At 52.3% G+C, this 5,963-nt stretch overlaps 1 protein-coding gene across 2 annotated transcripts in view; it reads left to right on the top strand.

The window, feature by feature from the left end:
- The window catches only part of Vav2 (vav guanine nucleotide exchange factor 2), a 198,058-nt gene that overhangs the window by 1,258 nt on the left and 190,837 nt on the right, over positions 1-5,963 (top strand). The gene's annotated exons all lie outside the window — the stretch shown is intronic.

The following is a 5,963-nucleotide window of genomic DNA, read 5'->3' as shown; positions in this document are numbered from 1 at the left end:
GGAGGGGAGTGAGTCACCGATCCTAATATTCCAGCGGGTTTCAGCCCGCCGCGCGCCGGCCTCTGCCCCTTGGCTGTGTCTGCCTTTCCAAAGAGATGGGGCCAGCCATTCCCCGGTGGATGACAAAGGCGAGCCCCAGTGGGGGAGGGAGTGTTTTGCTCCTTTACTTTGTAGTCATTTACACCCTAGCTGGAGCTAGCCCAGAAAGGGAGCCCTGGGGGGGCGGGGGTCTTACTTGCTATCAGAGCCATGCGTGCTAGGGCACAGTGACAGTGCACCCAAGTGGGGCACCAAGATGGTGTAGAGGACTTTGACAGGTCTTGTGCCCCCTCCTTGGGAGTGGGCTGGGAGTTCTTTAGCTAATTTTATGGCTAGAGAAAGGGAAAGGAGGGGGTAATTCCAGGACACAGCTGGGCCTTGACCGCCGTGGGCCTCCACTGAACTGCCTGGGGCTTGTTTCTGGCAGGTCCAGCTGATGGGCCTGGAGGCTGCTGAGGAGCTCTGCCTGGCCCTGGCCAGGGATCGGGTGGGTGGGTGGTGAAGATGATTGGCAGGAGTCTGGGAGGGGCTCTGGCTGGCTGGGGAGTGGCTGGTTCTTTGGTTGGGGTTGGAGGCGGGAAAAGGGTACTGGCTCCGACTGGCCTCACGGTTCCACTCCTGTGCCAGAAGTTCTTCCGGTTCTGGGAGCCACCATTTGGGCATTATTGACAGGATCACAGTCCCCTTGAGTCCCTGCTCCACCAGGGTGCTAAGGGAGGCTGGGTGTGTGTCCATGTGGTTACGTGCTCAGATTAAATCTGGGCATTCTCATCTCCTAGGTGGGTGACCGACTTCAGGACCTTGGTTTCTGTGTAATGAAGGGGGTCCTGGTACCTGCCCCTTACCCTGGAGTGAGGTTTGCTGAGGGCAGGCAGAGTACTCTGCTGCTCAGTAAGTCTGAGTATCTTAGGGGGTCACCTGGATGCTGGCATGGGCCATTGTGGCTGAGGGTTGCTGTCATGTCCCCATGTGTAGGCCTGGCCTGGTCCTGTGCTCTTCACATTATGGGTGCTCCCTGAACCTTCATGGTGGTACGTTGCGGTTGGCCTCACGGCCCTACGGATATTCACAAGGACAGAAGTCTTTACCAGAGCTGGTGGTGCAGTGGTGGAGGAGGAACATCTTGCCGTCTCTGGGTGCCCATTCTTTGTGATGGGAGGGCTCAGATTTCTGATGGGGTGGAGGGAAGATGTCATCTTGGTCTGTGGTGGCTGGATCACAGGAGGACTCCCAGTCGCCCTTTCTTCGCCGAACTGCCTTGGGCTCGGGACGATTTGCAGAGTGATGTACCACCTCTGATCCGTAGATGAGACATTTGAGGCTCTGAGAGTTCCCTGGACTTGCCCCAGGTCACCCGGATGGTAAATGACATTACTGGGACTGTGGGTATGCATCGTCCCCTAGGACTCTAAATAAATGACGACTTTAAAAGACTTGCTGACTTCCCAGGGCTTTAGGTGGCATGAGTCTGCTTTCTGGGGTGACAGCAGGAGCATGCCTGCTTTCCCTGAGCATCTGGATACTTTACCAGGGAGTCAGCAGGGCCCCTCTTCGAGGCTCTCAAGACTGTCTCCTTTCTGTCTGCCTGTCGTGTGCCAGAAGCTGTCCAGCTCACAGGCTGATGTCCCTTACTTTTAGAAGGCTACATGGTTTCCCGGTGGCATCCTGTCTTCAGAAGGTTTGGAGTTCCTCTTCCACTTTGAGTTCATCTTAGGTGGGCTGTGGATTCTAGGGGCGCATAATATCAAGGTGCATTTATTAAGCATCTGCTGTGCACCAAGCTGGCACTAGGAGATGGTCATGGAGACACCTTGGCTGTCCATTGTGTTGTGTGCTCTTGGAATGGACTGGATATACTTTATTTTACCCCAGTGCCTGGAAACCACCTTGGGCTTAATTAAGCTAATTAGGTATGGCCACTGTCTGCTGACCCTAAGAAGGGACCCAGCAGAGCTCAAGTGGCTGCAGTCCTACGGTATGAGGATGCCTGCCCAGCAGAGTCCCCGTGCTTGCTCTGTGGTGGCCCTTTAAGAAGACTGCCCATCCAGCTCTGCCATGTCCATATAACCCCTGGTGGCCTCCTTCCCTTAGGACATCAGTGGCCTGTCTGCTGCAGGAACCCAGCATAGATCTTTGGAGACCTGGAACCCTAGGGTTTGCTACCACTGGACCTCCACGCCTGCCACTGCCTGCCTCTGCCCTGATGGTCAAGCCTGGCTACTTTCTGTACCCTCCTCATGATTTCTTTTCATGTCTATCACAAGCTGTGTCTTTTTTGAGACAGGGTCTTCCTGTAGCCTCAGCTGGCTTGGAACTTGCTATGTAGACCGGGCTGGCCTTGAACTCACAGAGATCCTTGGCACCACCACACCTAGCCACAAGCTGTGTCTTTATAGGAAGGGAGACTGACTTCCTTCCAGGCCTGCCTTCTGGCTTGGAACTTGCTATGTAGACCAGGCTGGCCTTGAACTCACAGAGATCCTTGGCCTCCTGGGTGCTGGGATTAAAGGTGTGCACCACCACACCTGGCCACAAGCTGTGTCTTTATAGGAAGGGAGATTGACTTCCTTCCAGGCCTGCCTTCTTCTTTCTTTTCTCTTTCTTTCTTTCTTTCTTTCTTTCTTTCTTTCTTTCTTTCTTCCTTCGTTCCTTCCTTCGTTCCTTCCTTCCTTCGTTCTTTCTTTCTTTCTTTCTTTCTTTTCTTTCATTTATTATTTTTATTTTATGTGTATGAGTCTATTGCCTGCATGTGTGAGTGCACCCGTGTTGTGCAATGCTCACTTAGATCAGAAGGAGGCATCAGAATCTCCTGGAACTGGAGTTAGGGACTGTTGTTAGCCGCCATGTGGGTGCTGGGACTCGAACCTGGGCCCTCTTCAGGAGCAGCCAGTGCTTTTAACTGCCAAGCCACCTTTCCAGCCCCTGGGCTGGTTCTTTATGTCCACTGGTTTGGAGGTCTCCTCCAGGACCCTCCTATGGTTCTCTCCCATCCCAAGCCTTGTTCTAGGCTCCCACTGTTAGGTGTGTCTCCTCTGTGTTGTGCTCTTCCCCACTGCTTGTGCCTGCTCTCCTAGATTTAGACCTCTGTGTGTTTAGATCATGAAGGTTAGGATGGGAGCCTCTCCAGGCAGGGCTTTGTCTTCTCTGGGTCCCCCTACCCTGGCCTTCTTTGCGGAGGAGGCTGTCCTTTCTTTTTCTTTCCTTCAAGGACTAATTGCTCAGCCCCCTGCGCCACAGGAGGGACCAGGGACCGGAGAGCAGCAGGCTGGCCAACGTTCTCAGGAAGTCTAGGCAAGTAATGGCCAGCCCATCTTGCTTGTTGACTGAGAAAGCAATTGGCTGCCCAGTTCCTGAGTGTAAACTCGGGCCAGGGTTTGAGGCACAGGGGTTTCAGGGAGCTGAGAGAGGAAGGCTGATTGTCAAGGAAAAGGCTATTTTCAGTTCTGAGAAGGGTCCGACTCTAGGGCTGTGAGTTCACATTGCTTTCTCATGGACCAGGAGGGTAAGTAGGAACTTGGTGTTCTGTACCCCTAATGTCCAGTGTGTTTTCTACAAACAAGTGTGTGCTCTGTGACCACAGCACGGCCATCTGTCAGCGGCAAACCACATGGGTGTCCACAGTCGCCCCAGTAAATACCCTTTTCGGCACAGCTGACCTGGGCTATTTAGCTGCACCGTCTCCCCGAAGCCTCCCCGAGCCAGGGCTGAGTCTATCCTATCTTTGATTTTCATGACCTCTGGAGTTCCAGGCTCCTTGGGTTTGAATTCCACGGATGCCTCATGATTAGACTCTGGCTGTGCACCTGCAGGGGGGGCGTGGTGGCCACCACCACACCCTCCTGGATGTGAGCAGGTGACTCCAGGCTCAGCCTTGCCCCAGGGATGTTGAGTTAACTACTGTGGCCATCTCCGATGTAGTCACTGTTCCTTGACAGTTAACCAGGCTTTAAAGGAGGTGTTTTGAGACAAGGTAGATATTGATTCCTCTCTCTTCCTCCTCTCCCTGTTTCCTTTCTCCCCCTGTCCCCCTTCTTTCTTTCTTCCCTCTTAGCATGGCTTCTGTTTCCTGTTCTGTTCTAATCTGCTACTACCATTATTTACCTCAGTGCTCACATTGTCTCAGGGCGACAGTGGGAGCTGGTCCAGGTTGGTGTCTGCATATCTCTGGAGTATTCCCAGTCATTCTGTGAGTGCCGCTGATTCTCTGGCACAAGCTGTTCCGGGCTCATCTGTGTGCTCCTTTGTCCCAGCTCAGGAGCCCCTGCCCCACTGGGGTTGGATTCCTTGGTAGGAGAGGGGTATACAGAGGCCAAGATTGGGGGAGGGGTCCTGGGGTACTCCTGGCTCTGGCTGTTCTCAGTGCTCACCTTGGAACAGATAGATGTGTGTGAAAGTGTACTTGTGTGTGTCTACACACATGTGTGTGCACATACATTATGTACATCATTTGTGTTCTATATTGATGCTGACAAATAGGAATGTAACATGAGCCACACGGAGATTTACACATTCCTGGTGGTTATAAGAAAAGTAACCAGTGTGGGGCTGGAGAGATGCTCAGTGATTAAGAGCACTGGTTGCTCAGCCAGAGGACCTGGGTTTAGTTCCCAGCACCTACATGGTGGCTCACAACCATCTGAAACTCCATTTCCAGGGTATCTGATGACCTCTTCTGGTCTCCGAGGACACTTCATACACATGGGTACACTTGGATACAGGCAGGCAGAATGCTCATACATATTTTAAAAAAGTAACCAATGTGAAATACTAATTAAAAAAACTTTCCAACTCTGCCCTTTGAAGTATTTAGTGTTTTTTTATAACTTTTAAAAAATAGTTTATTGTTTTTATTTTATGTGTATGAGTGGATCGCCTGCATGTATGTGAGTGCACCCCTGTTGTGCAGTGCCGTGGAGGTCAGAAGAGGGCATTGGATTCCCCCAGAACAGTAGTTACCAATGATTGTTAACTGCCATGTGGGTGCTGGGAATCGAACAAGAATCCTCAGGAAAAACAACCAGTGCTCCAGCCCCTGTTTTGTTCTGTTTTGTTTTGTTTGAGACATTGTCTCCCTGTAGTTCCAGGTGACCTGAAACTCACTGTGTAGACCAGGCTGGCCTCGAACTCACAGAGAGATCCATCTGCGGTGAACTCACAGAGATCCACCTGTCTCTGCCTCCTGAGTGCTGGGATTAAAGCAATGCACCACCACGCCCGGCTTTTTTTTAAGAGAGTGTTGTCTCACTATGTAGACCTGGCTGGTCTTAGGCTCTTAGAGGTCCACTGTCCTCTGTCTCTCAAGTACTGAGATTAGAGGTATGCACCACCATGCCTGGCAATTTTTTTTTTTCATTATTAATGTGTGTATGATGTGTCGTGTGCACCAGGGTGTGTATGTGGAGACAGCTTTGTGGAGTCCTTTCTGTCCTTCAGCCTTTGCATGGTGTGCTGGACAGCTTTAGTGTCAACTTGACACACCTGGGTTGAGGGAGCCTCCATTGGGGAATTTCCTCTATTGGACTGGCCTGTGGCCATGTCTGAGGGGCATCTTCTTGATGAGTGATGTGGGAGGGCCCAGCCCACTGTGGGTGGTGCCACCCCTGGGCAGGTGGGCCTGTGTTGCATAAGAAAGCAGGCTGAGCAGGGGCCAGGGGAGCAAGCCAGTAAGCAGCGTTCCTCCACGGCCTGTGCTCCAGCTCCTGCCTCCAGGTTCCTGCCCTGAGTTCCTACCTTGGGCTCCCGGATGAACTGTGACCTGGGAGATGTAAGCTGAATAAACCCTTTCCTCCCCAAGTTGGTAGTGGTCAGTGTTTTGTCACAGCAATGGAGAAACAGACTAGGACACATGGACTCCAGGGATCTAAACACACCTGGGTTGAGGGAGCCTCAATCGGGGAATTGCCTCTATTGGACTGGCCTGTGGC

This window comes from Nannospalax galili, unplaced genomic scaffold, assembly GCF_000622305.1.
Source record: "Nannospalax galili isolate Female #2095 unplaced genomic scaffold, S.galili_v1.0 scaffold300, whole genome shotgun sequence".
NCBI classification, from domain to species: Eukaryota; Metazoa; Chordata; class Mammalia; order Rodentia; family Spalacidae; genus Nannospalax; species Nannospalax galili.
The sequence above is the reverse complement of the archived record's forward strand: the minus strand, read 5'-3'. Positions and strand labels throughout refer to the sequence as shown.